At 36.7% G+C, this 17,190-nt stretch overlaps 1 protein-coding gene across 1 annotated transcript in view; it reads right to left on the bottom strand.

The window, feature by feature from the left end:
* Positions 1-1,659: 1,659 nt before the first annotated feature.
* LOC132541424 (uncharacterized) overlaps positions 1,660-17,190 on the bottom strand; it is a 260,618-nt gene continuing 245,087 nt past the window's right edge. Inside the window, exon 3 of the mRNA XM_060202127.1 lies at positions 1,660-1,982. The gene's annotated coding sequence lies outside the window, so the exon portion shown is untranslated. The remainder of the gene's footprint in view (positions 1,983-17,190) is intronic.

Genomic DNA, 17,190 nt, shown 5'->3' with positions numbered 1-17,190 from the left:
CTGCTTTTGAGAAGCATAACTCTAGGTAAAGTAATTGCTTTTGATGACCTCCTTTCTTTAATGAGTGTTTCAGTGTATTTTCAAGACAAATTGTAGACAGCTGAAGTTCTCTTCATTATATCTACTTATAAACAAAGATTTTTCTCTATTATGTGCACCAATAATTTGCATTCTAAAAGTTCAAAACAGCCATTTCATAATTCTAGTCACAAAATAATTGCTTATTATTTTATTTGTCATTCTATATAGTTTTGCTATTGCTAGCTATGAAAAAAAAACAAATCACACAGTACAATATCTAAGTTTTAATTTCAAAAAACGCAGGCAGCAATTTCAGGTAGTTAGGCTTTCTTACAGACTAGTGTCTTTTGATATATTGAAAAGACTAGAGAAGCTGTTACAATGATAATGGAAGAACCTTATACATTTTCATTGACATCAAGTGCCATTGACATCACGGAATTGACAAGGTAATGGTTTTCACACATACCTCCATTGACACTAACATTAGAAGTGTCAGACACAATGAAAGTGTCTCCTACAAGATCTATTAGTATTAAAAAAGAAGAAAGATAAATGTAGAGAGCTATGATAATATATGTCTCTTAACATTCTTAATTGATCATAACCCCCCTGATTTATAATAGTCTTCTGTTGCAGACATTACCTTACACACACACAAATTTGGGGAAAAAGAAAAGGTGAGAAAATTGGAGGTGGTAACTGCTGAGACTGTTGTGATAAAGGTAATAATAAATTTTATCTTGAGCTAACATTATAAAAAGTACAATGTACAATTGTTCAAAACCAGGAGCAGACTGTGATGAGAAAATAGTCAAGGAACTAACACCAATTTTGTATTTTAGGCTAATTGCTTTATTATTAACACTGCAGAGAGGTTGCATATTAGTCACATATAACTAGAAATTATGCAGTGTTTGATAACTGTAGCAGAATTCTGTAGTTTACTGTAACTTTGTGCAACCAATATAAAAAGTGAAGAATTATAATCTTTAATATGAGATGCATGGTTGGCATTGAAGCATAGAAAAAGAGCAAAAGCTGATACATGACAGATTTTCATTATTTCTGTAAGGTAAGTTAACTTGATCATGCCTTTATGACAGGGTATTAATAAGATATTAGCTGCCATTTCTAGTGTTACTGAAAGTGCCTCTACCCACTAGAGATTTAACTTGTTTTCTTCCCATAAGCACTTTATTTCTGGATTACATTATTCAGTTTAAATCATTAAATAATTCTTCAGAAAAATAATTGAGAGAGGCCTGGTGGTGGTGCATCTGATTGAACACATTTGTTACAATGCACAAGGACCCAGGTTTGAGACCCCAATCCCCACCTGCAGAGGGAAAGCTTTGCGAGTGCTAAAGCAGTTCTGCAGGTGTCTCTCTGTCTCTCTCCCTCTCTGTCTCCCCCATCTCACTTGATTCCTGGCTGTCTCTATTCAATAAATAAATAAAAATAACTTAAAAAATTAAAAAAAGAAAAGTAGTTGAAATGGGATCTTTTGTGACATTTGTTAAAATTGTGCTTTTATAGACAACTTTTCATCCCTATAAACTTTCATTCTATGTTTTAAAGATGTGCTTATCATTGGAACACTGGAGATAGAAAGATGGCTAAGAAACATGGCCAGTCTCCATCTTGTTGACTTTTCATTTCTATGGGGAAAACAGGCTTAACAGTTCATTCTCAAGATGTATTTTACCGGCAAAACAACTAACAGGGGTCATGGAAAAAATAAGACTAATAAATCATGTAAAAAATGATATGTGAACTAGTCTCAGAGACATGTAAAGCTTCCCAGAAGGAATGGACATTTGTTATGAAACCTGAGTGAACAAAATAGCTTACATGGATAGTTTGCCTGCTTTGTCATATCCAAGTTTGAGTAAAGCCCCCACTGTACTGAAGGAAATTTTGGTTCTGTGGTATCTTGTCATCTCTCGTGTTCTTCATATCTGTAAAAGGAGCAATGAAACCCTGGTAACTATAAAAAGTATGAGCCAGAAAGCATAATAGACTAGCTAGCAAAAAGAGAGGCACTAACTAGTCAGGCTTTCAAAATGGCAGACAACTCATTTGAAAGCCTTGAGACATAAATATAAATGAAAAAGATCAGGCTAGAAGAATATGTTCCTCCAAAAATGTTTATTTCTGTTGGTATGCTTCTAAAAACCCCTTCTGTTTCATTAGTTTAATCCCCCCTGATTAACACTATTCTATTTACATAACCACTTCATTCTATTTGCATGGCTGCTGTTAGCAAGCACCACCCTCCCTCCAGGGCATTGGTGGTTCTGTGGTGGAATTCTTGCCTGCTCTGCCCCCTCTCCTTGTCATACCCTGATTTTCACCAGTCACTTTTCTCTCCACCCTCTCTGCGTGGCCTCCTGTTCCCACCCTACTGGGCTAGTATATTTATAAGGACAAGATTGTTTGTAGTTTTTAGTTTAGTCTAGCTTGGTATAGATTGCGCTGCATCCTGCATGAATAAAGAGATACTGCTTACAGCTCAACCATGTTACCCGCCCGTGAAGCCAGCCCGTGGAAAACAACATATTTCCATTCAACATTTTGAAAGCAATGCATTCCAATAAAGAAAACTATAAAGAAAAAGTACCATCCAATTTCATTTAAATGGACTGCTGGTTTCAGCTCAGTATGTCTGCAAAGTTGACTTGTGGGAGCTTCCAACACACTGTTATTTTGTCAGAAGAAACTATGGCTTCTCTCTCTCTCACACACACACATACACACACACCCCACTTTCTCAGAACACAACTTCTTAGAATACCGATGACTAGGATAAATATATATACAAATTTAATTTCTAACTAATTATCTTGTTTATACCTGATATCTACTTGTTGAAGAAATTTCCATTACAGAGACAACATCTTATTCTTTCAAAAGATATATGTGCCAGGATGGGACTACATTAATGAGGAAAATATATATAGGTCTGCCATCACAAGAATTATCACATAAGTAGGAAGTCAGGTAAAACACAAGAGGTACAAATAGATAAAACTGCGAGACTATGAAATATTTCTAAAATAAATGAGCATATTGTAGGAATCAAGAAGAGAAAACATAAAAATCTACTCTGCCTACACTGTGTAAGAACGAGAATTCTGAGGAAACATAGCACTTTGTCTCTGGACCTGACAATTTCAAATTTCTATTTTCTGTACTTCAGTGAGCATTCAGTGAGCACCTATTATATGAAGTATTGCAGTTCTATGATACCTTCCTTGTCCATCCACACTGCCTCTAGATCTGTTGTTGTTCCTTGAACATGCCAACTACACTCTCATTTCAGGGTGTTGCATTTTTTTCCCTTCTGGTAATGTTAATTTCTTATTTTATTATTTTTTTAATTATATTTACTTATTTACTGGATAGAGACAGCCAGAAGTGGAGAGGGAAGAGGGTAGTGAGGGAGAGAAACAGAAAGACACCTGCATCACTGCTTCAGTACTCACAAAGCTTTCCCCTTGCTGGTGGGAACCGGAGGCTTGAACCTGGGAACTTGCACACTGTAATGTGTGCACTTAAACAGGTGCAGAACCACCAGGCCCCACTAGTAATGTTACTTTCTAAATGAAATCTAAGGTCACTCTATGGATTCCCTCGATTTTATTTTATTTTATTTTATTATTTATTTATTTATTTATTTATTTATTTATTTTTTACCAGAGCACTGCTCAGCTCTGGCTTATGGTGGTACAGGGGATTGGATTGAACCTGGGACTTTAGAGCCTCAGGCATGAGAGTCTCTTTGCATTATGCTATCTACCCCTGCCCGTCAATTCTTTCTTCTATCACAACATCAACATTCTGTGATCACTTTATCCAAAACTGTGTACTTCTATGGCCATATTCTTTATCTCTGCTACACACATCAGCAATCTTCACAGAAAAAACTTCTATACTTTCAAGCATGCTAATTTATATACTTAATTACTTCTAGTTTATATTTCCCTTATAGTTTATAAATATTAGTGTTCAGTGACAAAAAAAAAGTGTCCAGCTACATATGACATATAGAGGAGGGAAATGCCTCTCTGACTGATCTAGTACTTGGTTTCAATTAACAGTACCCAGATCAATCATATTTCCTTCTCTTGTTGCTTCCTTCTTAGCCACCTCAGTCTGCCTGTCCCTCACTTTCATTTCCTAGGTTGAACTTTTGATTCTTGCTCTTGGACTTGCTTTTGGGGGAACCCAAACATTATTGCAAAAACTGGCTAACAACATGCAGATGAATGAAACAAATCTACCACATGTCACTGTGCATAAAAGTCAACTCAAAATGACCAAATAACCTAAAAGCTAGACCAGAAAATATTAAAAACATATAAGAAAATCTTAGTAGAATATTATAAGATGTCTTCATTTCAAGGCTCCAGTCAAATATTCAGGAAAACAAAAGCAAAAATAATTCAGTAGGATTATATAAAACTGAAAAGCTTCTGCACGGCAAAGGAAACCATCACCAAATTTAAAAAGATACTCTATTAAATGAAATAAAATATTTACACATCATATATAAAAGGACTAATAATAAAAATATACATGAACTCACAAAGCTCAACAATAGCAACAAATAAACAACTACATTAAAAATGGGGAGAAGACCTGAACAAACTTGTCACTTATTATCAGATAAATTCAAATCAAGACAAAAATGAGATATCACATCACATATGCATAAATGTCATACTTGAAAGACAGAGAAAATGCATTTTGGAGAGGGTGTAGAAAAAAAGAGAACAATTTTACACTGATAGTAGGAATATAAATTGCCCTTTTTCTAGAAAAAGTAGTCTGGAAATTCCTCAAACTATTGAAAACAGACCTAAAATTCTATGCAAGAAACTTCAACAATGTCCAAGAAAGTATAAAATTAGCAGAAACCCAGGGGACCTGAAGATAGTTCACTTTGTGCAGAGAGTATACACTTTACCATGCATGAGGACCTGGGTTTTTCCTTGGCACCCACATGGCAGGTGATGTGATGTCTCCCCTCTCTGTCTTTCTCTCCCTTTCTGTCTCTAGTCTGTGAAAAGCAGTCTGGAGAACTATCAGAAAGCTAGAAATGGACCTATCCTATGACCCTGCAATTCCTTTCCTGGGCATATATTCTAAGGAACCAAACACACTCATCCAAAAAGATGGGTATATTATATCTATGTTCATAACAGCATAATTTCTAATAGACCATACCACAACAGATGAGTGATTGAGTAATTGGTGGTATATATACACAATGAAATATTACTAAGTATTACGAATGATGAATTCACCTTCCTCACCTTATCTTGGATGGAGATTGAAAGAGTCATGTCAAGTACATACACCAGAAAGAGAAGGATGACTATGGGGTGGTCTCACTCATGGATAGAAGTTGAGAAATGAGGCAAAGCCAAGATAGAGACTTGGGAGCAGCAGCTGCTGTGAGCTCCAAAAAGCAGCAGCTTGCGACCTGGATACTCTGGATAGAGTAGGATACTGGGTTGTCTGTAGGAAGGTGAACATGGGTTGATCAGGGTGACACCAAAATAGAGTCCCATAACTCACTCTTGAGCTGACAAATGGAGGCCAGGGGGACAATGAAAGGGAAATTTGGATTATTTCTGAGCTCACCCCTCCCCTGCCCACCCCAGGGGCTGGACAGCCCCTTCTAGCAGGCTTCCCACTGAGCTACTTTCTTTACCAAGATTCCTGGATCAGCAGGGGTGTCATTCCAAGCCTTTTCCTTTTTGTTTAACTTCTATTTTTTTTAAGTGGCTGGAGCTCTATTTGAGTGACAAAATTCCTGACCAATCAGAGCCTCATCACTACCTGGGAAAGACTACCTGGAGTTTTGTTTTTTTTTTTTTTTTTTTGGATACTTCTTAAAATTGGTTGTCTTTGCTCAGGCTGTCTGCAGCCAATCTGGAGTGGTCCAAACTGCTGACTGACAGTGTTTTTCACTCTATTATATTTTATTAATACTATTATTATATACGTGTGTCCCTTTACCCTCCACCTTCTTCACGTTGACCAAAATTAACTGTTGTTGTTGTTTCCATTGATAGGTAACTGGGTGTCCTACCCATTGTGAGAAGAACTTGTTTCTCTCTACCTCTTCCTTCCTCCTAGCTAATTAAATAATAATAATAAAAAAACCTCTTTGTTTTCACTGCCCTTCCTTTTTTTTTTCCTTTTCTTCCTTCCTCCTTCTTTTGCTTTCTGAATTCACAGATACCCACTTATGAATTATTTTGGGGAAGAAATCTGACTCAGACTGGACTGTGCGTGTGTGTGTGTGTGTGTGTTTTCTACTTTCCTTTCTCCTCTTTCTAACCCTAGAATTTATAATGGACAGTATGTTTGCACAATTATCTATTCTTACTTTCTTTTTTTCCTTTCTCTTTCTTGTTCATTTAGATTTTCTTCTTAATTTTTCTTGGACTGGAGGTGTTGTTTGGTTAACTGGTATTGGATGAACTGAATAAATCCTTGCTTCCGATGCTATTGTTGTAATTTCTGAGGTTGGTGACTGCATTTGTCATAAAGGTCTTTAGTATAGCGTGGCTTGTACTCAAAACAACTGAAGAATCACAGAATAGAAAAATAAAGACCACATCAATTAAAAAAATGGTTAAATCAAGAGCAAATAAAACTGCTACCACAATGAATCAGGACAGGAGCCCGGAAGAAATTCCAAATCAGTCAGAAGTAACCATACATAAGAAAAGTATGCAAGCAATAATAAACCTAATAATCACAGAGATGAAGACAACTATGGAGGAAAGGGCTATCAGAATTAAGGAAACAACAGAGCAAAGAAAATACAAGCTACCTCGAGGTAATTAGAGAACTGAAAACTGAAATAGTAGAACTAAAAGGCTAACTAGCAGAATAAGCTAATACTATAACTGAACTAAAGAAAGAAGCTGAGGGAAGGGAAAGCAGACTAACAGAAGCATAAAACAGAATTAGACAGACAGAGGATGTGCTAGAGAAAACTAAGAAAGAGGTAAAGGAGCTCAAAAAGAGATTAAGAGACACTGAAACCAACAACAGAGACATATGGAATGATCTCAAAAGAAGTAACATTCATATAATAGGCCTATCAGAGGAAGAAAGAGAGGAAAGAGAAGTCAACAGTCTAGATGAAATAATATAAGAAAACTTCCCAGACCTAACCTAAACAACAGAAAAGACATTAAGATTCAAGAGGCCCAGAGAGTCCCAAAGAATCAACTCAGACCTGAAGACATCAACATACATCATTGTTAGAATGAAAAGAAGTAAGGATAAAGAAAGGGTCCTAAAGGCTGCAAAAGAAAAACAAAAAGTCACATACAGGGAAAACCCATAAGTCTATCAGCAGACTTCTGCATTCAAACTCTGAAAGCCAGAAGAGAATGGCAAGATATCTGTCGAGCCCTGAATGGAAAAACGGTTTCAACCAAGGATAATATATCCTGCTAGATTTTCATTCAAACTAGATAGAGGGATCAAAACATTCTCAGACAGACAACATTTAAAGGAGGCAACCATCATCAAGCCTTCCCTAAAAGAGGTACTAAAAGACCTCTTATAAATAAGAACATCACCATAATACTTAGCATATAAAATAAAAATAAATATTTTTAATAAAATAAAATTTTTTTGAATAATGGCATTAAAATACATTAAATCCATAATATCAATAAATGTCAGTGGCATAAACTCACCCATTAAAAGCACAGAATGGGAAGATGGATCAGAAACACAACCCAAACATATGCTGCTTGAAGAATTCCATCTGACGCAACAAGACAAACACAGACTTAAAGAGAAAGGATGGAAAACTATAATACAGGCTAATGGTCCACAAAGAAGGGCAGGAATAGTCATTCTCATCTCTGACACAATAGACTTTAAATTGAATAAAGTAATAAAAGATAGGTAAGGCTATTACATAGTGATTAGAGGACCAATGAATCAAGAAGATTTAACAATTACTAACATTTATGCACCCAACAAGGGATCATCTAAAGATATCAAACAACTACTGAAAGAACTATAAAAATACATCAGTAGTAATACAATAATGGTGGGAGACTTTAACACCCCACTCTCTCACTAAGACAGATCAACGAAGCAGAAATCATCAAAGAAACAAGAGAATTAAATGAAGAGATGGACAGCCTAGACCTCCTGAACAATTTCAGAGTTCTTCACCCCCCAAAACAAGAATACACAGTCTTTTCAAATCCACACAGTACATCCTCAAGGATGGACCGCATGTTAGGCCATAAAGACAGAATCAACAAATTCAAGAGCATTGAAATCATACCAAGTATCTTATCAGACCACAGTGGACTAAAGCTAAAATTCAACAATAAACAGAAAATTACTGAATTTCACAGAATTTGGAAACTCAACAACATATTGCTTAAGAACTACTGGGTCAGAGAGACACTCAAGCAAGAAATTCAAATGTTCCTGGAAACAAATGAAAATGAAGACACAAGTTATGAGAATATTTGGGACACAGCTAAAGCAGTGTTGAGAAGGAAACTCAGCCATACAATCACACATTAGAAAAAGCTCAAATAAATGACCTTACTGCATACCTCAAGGACTTAGAGTAAGAGGAAAAAGGAACCCTAAAGCAACCAGAAGGAAGGAAATCACCAAGATTAGAAAAGAAATAACAACATCGAAAATAAGAGAACCATACAAAATATCAATGAAGGAAAATGTTAGTTCTTTGAAATATTAAACAAGATTGACAACCCCCTAGCCAAATTCACTAAAAAAAGGGGGGGAGGGAGGAGATGAATCAAATTAATAGAATTTGTGAATGATAGAGGCGATATCACAACTGACACCACAGAAATCCAGAAACTTATGCAAAACTTCTACAAAGAACTATACACCACCAAGCTAGATAATCTGGAAGAAATGGAAGAATTCCTAGAAACATATGCCCTTCCAAAACTGAACCAGGGAAGAACTACAAAACTTAAATGCACCAATCACAGACAAAGAAATCGTAACAGTTATTAAGTGTCTTCCCAACAACAAATGTCCTGAGCAAGATGGCTTTACAAATGAATTCTACAAAACATTCAGGAAAAAGCTAATATCTATACATCTAAAGTTCTTCCACAAGATCTAAGAAACAGGAACACTCTTTTCCACCTTCTATGAAACCAACATCACCCTGATACCAAAAGCAGATAGGGACACAACAAAAAAGGAAAACTACAAACCAAAATCTCTGATGAACATAGATGCCAAAATATTAAACAAGAAGGCCAACGAATACAACAGTATATCAAAAAGATTGTTCATCACGACCAAGTAGGATTTATCCCAGGAATGCAAGGCTAGTTCAACATACATAAGTCAATCAATGACATTCACCACATCAATAAAAACAAAAACAAAACCAAACAATTATTTCAATAGATGCAGAGAAAGCCTTTGAAAAAAATCCAACACCCATCCATGTTCAAAACACTACGAAAAAATGTGAATAGATGGGAAATTCCTCAAGATAATGAAGTCCATATACAGCAAACCTATAGCCAACATCATATTCAATGGGCAGAAGCTGAAAGCATTCCCCTTCAGATTGGGGACTAGACAGGGTTGTCCATTGTCACAATTACTCTTCAACATAGTATTGAAAGTTCTTGCCATAGAAACCAGTCAAGAGAAAGAAATCAAAAGAATACAGATTGGAAAGAAACAAGTTAAGCTCTCACTATTTGCAGATGATGTGATAGTATTCATAGAAAAACCTAAAGAATACAGTAGAAAACTACTGGAAGTTATTAGGCAATATAGCAAGGTGTCAGGCTATAATATCAGTGGCTTTCTTTATACAAACACTAAATCTGAAGAAGAAGACATCCAGAAATCACTCCCATTCACTGTTGCAGAAAAATCAATAAAATACCTAGGAATAAAGCTGACCAAAAAAGTGAAAGACTTGTATACTGAAAACTATGAGTCACTATTCAAGGAAATAGAAAATGATACCAAGAAATGGTAAGACATCCTATGCACATGGATTGGAAGAATTCATATCATCAAAATGAATATTCTCACTAGAACCACATAGAAGTTTCACATGATACCCATCAAAGTTCCACCAAGCTTATTTAAGAGAATAGAACAAAAACTACAATCATTTATTTGGAACCAGAAAACACCTAGAATTGCCAAAACAATCATGAGGAAAAGAAACAGAAATGAGGGCATCACACTCCCAGATCTCAAACTACATTATAAGACCATCATCATCAAAACAGCCTGGTACTGGAACAAATATAGGAACACAGACCAGTGGAACAGAATTGAAAGCCCAGAACTAAACCCCCACACCTATGGGCATCTACTCTTTGATAAGGGAGCCTAAAGTACTAAATGGAGAAAGGAGGCTCTCTTCAATAAATAGTGGTGGGAAAACTGGGTTGAAACATGCAGAAGAATGAAACTGAACCTCTTTATATCACTAGAAACAAAAGTCAACTCCAAATGGATGAAGGACCTGAAACTATCAAATACTTAGAAACTATCAAATACTAGAGGAAAACATTGGTGGAACACTTTCCCACCTAAACCTCAAGGACATCTTTGACAAAATAGACCTAATTTCAAGGAAAAATAAAGTAGAAAAAAATCAGTAGGACTACATCAAATTGAAAATCTTCTGCAGAGCCAAAGAAACTATCACGTAAACAAAGAGACCCTTCACAGAATGGGAGAAGATCTTCACATGTCATACATCAGACAAGAGGCTTATAACCAAAATATACAAAGAGCTCAGCAAACTTAGCAACAAAAAAGAAAATGACCCCACCCAAAATGGGCAGAGGATATGAACAGAACATTCACTACAGAAGAGATCCAAAAGACTAACAAACACAAAAAAATTGCTCCAGGTCACTGATTGTCAGAGAAATGCAATAAAGACAACACTGAGATACCACCTCACCCCTGTGAGAATGGCATACATCAAAAAGGACAGCAGCAGCAAATGCTGGAGAGGCTGTGGGGACAGAGGAACCCTCCTGTACTACTGGTGGGAATGCAAACTGGTCCAATCTCTGTGGAGAACAGTCTGGATAACTCTCACGTGGCTAGATATAGACCTTGCATATGACCCAGTAATTCCTCTCCTGGGGACTTACCTTAAGGACTTCATAACAACCAACCAAAAAGATATGTGTACACCTATGTTCATTGCAGCACAATTCATAATAGCTAAAACCTGGAAGCAACACAGGTGCCCACAACAGAAGAGTGGCTGAGAAAGTTGTTGTATATATACACAATGGAATACCACGCAGCTATTAAGAACAATGAACCCACATTCTCTGACCTATCTTCTATGGAGCTAGAAGGAATTACGTTAAGTGAGCTAAATCAGAAAGACAAAGACGAGTATGGGATGATCCCATTCATAAACTGAAGTTGAGAAAGAACAGAAAGGGAAACTCAAAGCAGGATTTGACTGAATTTGGAGTAAGGCACCAAAGTAAAAACCCTATGGTGAGGGTGAGGGTGGATGTTCAGCTTTCTGGGGCTGGGGGTGGGGGAATGGGATGGGACACAGTCTTTTGTTGACAGGAATGGTATTTATGTACAGTCCTATTAATTTGTAGTCACATAAATAATTATTTAATTAATACGAGAGGGGGAAATTGTATGTCTCAAACTTTTTAATGCATAAACTGAGTCTTTTTAATACTTAGACTGAGTGATATGTTGACTCTCTTAAAAGCCTAGACCTGGGAGAACAGACGCAAACAGTGGCACAGCTATATACAAATAATTTCAAAGGACATAGATTATGGTGATATTGTGTATGATACAGCAAATCCTAACAAAGGGATTTTTCGCAGTTAACCCAATAGCCAAATAATGTGATTATAGCAGTAACTATCTATTGTCTTCTTAACCCTAAGACAGTAGGTACCTCCTGCTTCCTCTATAGAGCCTATATTTCCCCCAGTTCTGAAACCTCTAGGGTGGGGCTCACTTCCCTGCATGCTTCTCTCAATTAATACCTAATGATATTGCATCTGCTGATCCCAACCTAATAAATGCAACGAGTACCACCTAAGCATGCTTCACTTTAGAGTGTGTCCAGAGACGTCAGGCATAGAATGCCAACCCTTCAGCCTCATTACTTAAGTGAGACCTTTTCTTTAATAGTATTCTCTAATTCCATTCCAGGTGGTTCACTTTTTTAAAAAATATTTGTTTATTCCCTTTGTTGCCCTTGTTTTTTTTGTTGTAGTTAATATTGTTGTTGTCGTTGTTGGATAGATCAGAGAGAAATGGAGAGAGGAGGGGAAGACAGAGGGAGAGAGAAAGACAGACACCTGCAGACCTGCTTCACTGCCTGTGAAGCGACTCCCCTGCAGGTGGGGAGCCGGGGTCTTGAACCGGGATTCTTCCGCTGGTCCTTGTGCTTTGCGCCACCTGCGCTTAACTCGCTGCACTACCGCCTGACTCCCTGTGGTTCACTTTTTAACAAAGTCCCCAAACCTAGATATAGACTGGGTTCCGTGAAATAGGGCATATGTTCACATGTTTCCATAAATTAGGGCAAAATATATACCTGAAAGCAAAAGTACACAATAGTCTGCAGTGAGACAGTATAAAGTTCCTAATGAAATAGTATCTAATTAGACTTAGATACCCTCCTCACCTACTTTCTATTACACTTCTCTTACTCCAAAGCTAATCTTAGCAAAGCAAGGACTGAAAAAGCTGAATAAGGGCAAGAAACTGGCATACTTTAACGATGACTCTTTAGTCACTATCAGGCCACCCCATCAGCTGGAGCCCTATTTGGGGAGCTCTGAGATTCCCAAACGGACATGATGGGCCTAGATCTCAAATAACTTCCTCATTCCATGTTTACCAGTCATCTCTAATAGGAACAACAAAAGAGACCCCTTTGTGGACCCCCCATAGGACCTTGCCCTCAACTTGGATCAACAACAGTAGAGAATGTTCTATCCTCTGAAAGGAGGATGGACAACATACTCTGTGCTACACCTGAGGAAGATGGGTTGATATTGGGCCAGCTTGGAATGTTCCTACTCATGACCACAGAATGTGAGCTCAGATCTACAGGGATACAGAGGTCACATAGGCTCCTAAACTGAATATGGGCCACAGACCAAATTAAATCCATGGGGTTTGTAGTCAGTAATATTTATACTTCTTTTCCATATTAAGGAGCTACTCTTTTCCCTAATCCAGCTTTCTGGTCCTTTTCCAGCCATGACATCATGTTTCCAAACAATAACTTGGATCCACCGGCATATCAGATTTCAGGCTCAGGGAAAAAACAAGAAAGAAAAAAAAAAAAAAGAACTAGTAGAGTTGTAAGTCCTTTGGAATATAACTAAAATACACCTACTAGCTATCTACAAAATGGACCCCCCCCCCAAACTCTTCATCTACTCTATTCCAGCCTTTAGGTCCATGATTGGTCAACAATTTGTTTGGCTTTGTATGTTAACTCTTTTTTCAGCCACCAGGTTCCAGATGCCAGCATGATGCCAACCAGTCTTCCCCTGACTGACAACCCCACCAATGTGTCCTGGAGCTCTGCTTTCCCTGAGTCCCACCCTACTAGGGAAAGAGAGGGGCAGGATGGGAGTGTGGATCTACTACCTGTCAATGTCCATGTTCAGTGGGGAAGCAATTAAAGAAGCCAAACCTTCCACTTTCTGCATCCCACAATGACCTTGGCTCCATACTCCCAGAGGGATAAAGAATAGGGAAGCTATCAGGGGAGGGGATGGGATATTGATTCTGGTGGGAACTGTGTGGAGTTGTACTCCTCTTAACCTATTGTTTTGTCAAAGTTTCCTTTTTATAAATAAAAAAAAGAAAAAAAGAAGTTGAGAAATAATAACAGAAAAAGTAAACACATAGTAGAACATAGACTGACTTTGGTGTATTGCATCAAAGTAAATAACTCTCGGAGTATGGGCGGGCTTTCAAGTCTTAATACATGATGGTGGAGGAGGACCTAGACAGGGGAAAAGAGTCTTTTGCAAAGAAAACCTTAGCAATTTTTCACATTATCAACAACTGTATCTACTGTAAACCATTATTCCCCCCCCCCAATAAAAAGGAGGAAGAAAAAGAGTGATAAATGGTGCTAGGAAAATTGGACAACCACATGTAGAAAAATAAAACTAAAACACCTCTTAACACCATACATTAAAATTAACTCAAAATAAATAAAAGATCTGGATATTAGACATGAAACTATAAAATATGTGGAAGAAAACATCAGTGAAATACTTCATGACCTTAGAATCAAAGATGCATTTGAAAACTCAATCCTATGTGCAAATTAAACTAAAAAAAAAACTAAATAGATGGGACTACATCAAATAAAGGATATATATTACACAAACTACAGAAGGCTGAATAAACAGCAAAATAATTGGAAGAATATATCTTCATTATCACATTTCTAATAAGTAATTGATATCAACCATCTAGAAAGAAACCGGAATCTTCTTAAAAGAGGTTCCAAATTGTACAGCTGGTAGAGGACATGCATTACAATACAAAAGGACCCAGGTTCAAGCTCATGGCACTCTACCTGCAAGGCAAAGCTTCACAAGTGGATAAAGAGTACTGCAGGTATCTCTCTCCCTCTCTTCTCTATCTCTTTGTCTCTATCTAAATCAATCAAGAATATCTAAAAACAAAAACTAACAAAATTAAAAATGAATCACGTTAAGTGAGATAAGTGAAAAGAGAGAATATTAGATAATCTTATTCACAGGTAGAACTTATGAAACAAGAACAGAAAGGAAACACACAGTGTAACTTGGACTGAATGTAGTATACTGCAAAACAAAGGACTCTGGGGATTGAGACGGGGAGGGGGGGAGATTAAGGAAGCAGAGCAGTTGTGCACCCAACTGAATACACATAGTTCTGTGCAGAAGGGAGGAGGTAGAGAAGGTCTTGAGACTCTAGTGTAGAATGGTGAAAAGGCACCAAGGTTGGCAGTGAAATTGTACCCATGTATCAACAACTGCACTGTAAACCATTCACCCTCCAAAAAAGTAATTTGGAAAAAAAGTGGAAATCATACAATTCAAAACAAAATCAATAATATAATGAAAATATGGGTGAAAGATTTGAATGGCTAATTTTCTAAAGAAGATAGATATATATTCCACAGACATATGGAGAAAAGATCCACTTCATTTAACATTAGAGTAACGCAAATTAATCCCACATTGACATTCTACCTCACACTTGTGAGAATGGCTTACTTCAACAAAACAGTAAATAACAGGTGTTGGGGGAGAATGTGGAGAAACAGAACAAGAACACCTGTAAGACTGGTGGTGAGAATAAAAACTGAAGAATATCTTCTGAAAAAAAAAAGTATGGGAAATTCCAAAACAAGTAAAAATAGAAGTATTTTATGATCTAGCAATATCTTTCACACATATATTAAAATGACATAAAAACATAACTCCAGAGGGACATATGCACCCTATGTTCATTGCTGTATTAGTCAGAATAGTCAAAGAGTGGAAGCAATCTAAATGCATGTTGACTAATAACTGGATAAAAAAAGTCATGGAGTACATACTCAATGGAATACTATTCTTCAATTTAAAAAAGATGAGAGTGTGTTCATCTGGATTAGAAAAAAAAAAGGAACTGAGGGTGACTATGCTTAGTAAAGTAAGTAGTACAAAAGATTAAAAAAAAAAACTGTAGAGAACAGCAGCAGAAAAAAACAGAAGCCACATGTCAAACTGGTGAACTAGGAAACAGTGCAAATCATCCATCACCCCACAAAAAAAAGCAGTGTCAAGGAACAAAATTAACACAAATTAAAATACAATACTTTAAGAGCATATGCGACACCTTCAAGAGGATCAAAATGTGCATATGGTGGTGCCAGGACAAAGAGAGAGAAGGGGACAGAATTCTTACTTGAGGAAATTATTACCCAAGAATTTCTTCAAATTGAAATAAGAAACCCTCAGGTCAAAGAAAGAGCTTCAAAATTAATAAATACATCCAAACCTAAGTCCACAAAGGCACATGATACTGAAAATGACAATGGACAATAATAGAGACTATTAAAAACAGCTAATGATTTCTCAACTGAAACTCTAAAGACTAAAAATGACGATGGGGGAACCAGGTGGTGGTACACCTGGCTGAGTGTACATATTAAAAAAGACTACAAAAAAAAAAAAAAGACTACAGAGCATTTTTGAAGTTTTGAATGGAAAAGATATCCACCCAAGAATACTCTACCCATCTAGGTTTTCAATAAGGTTTAAAGGAGTGATGAAGTGTTTTTCAGATATTTAAACTTGAATTAACCTTATAAGACATATTAAAGGTAAAATATTACAATGAGTATTAAAAGTAAAATGTTGAATATTCTACCCATGTGGAATAATAGAGAAACAAAGGAAGGCCACAGGCAAAGTCAAATGAACACAATTTATTGGTTTCAGATTGTAGAATTGAGGTTTGCACAGGGTACAGGAGAAAGAGAGTAACAAGGATAGAGAGGATTCAAAAGACTTTGGTGGAGAGATATTGATGTTTTGGTGGGGAGGTGAGGTGGGGTAACAGATTTCAAAGAGAAGAGAAATTGTACTTCTAAAACGTGTAGTCTTGAACCAAATTTACCTAAAAAAAACAAGACACAAAAATTAAGTTAGAATTCTTCCTGCTAAAGAAATCCTTTTCCTTTTTTATAATTCTGATCACTGTCTATACTCCCCCTCCCTATAGCAATTTACTTTTCAAGTCACAGGACACAGTACCAAATAAATTACACACTTTATCCAAGGTGATAAGCTCAAAATGCTCAGGCCAACATTTTCCACAATAAACCACAGGCAAAGTGATTCCAGGGTGTTTTTTGTTACAGTAAACGAAATCTAGAAACTCTTCACAATTATTCCAGCATGGATCAACGTGGCATATAGCAGCAGTACAGAGATCAGTATGAGACATATTTGAAGCTGAATCCATGCTGGCAGGGAAATACTTTCTATTCATCAAATACCTCAAGTACCTCATTTCCCATGAGTTGGATTATCTCTTCATAAGTTGTGGACAACAACTAAGATTAGTTTAGCT

This window comes from Erinaceus europaeus, chromosome 11, assembly GCF_950295315.1.
Source record: "Erinaceus europaeus chromosome 11, mEriEur2.1, whole genome shotgun sequence".
Classification (NCBI taxonomy): Eukaryota; Metazoa; Chordata; class Mammalia; order Eulipotyphla; family Erinaceidae; genus Erinaceus; species Erinaceus europaeus.
Note: the sequence above shows the minus strand (reverse complement) of the source record. Positions and strands in the feature narration are given on the sequence as shown.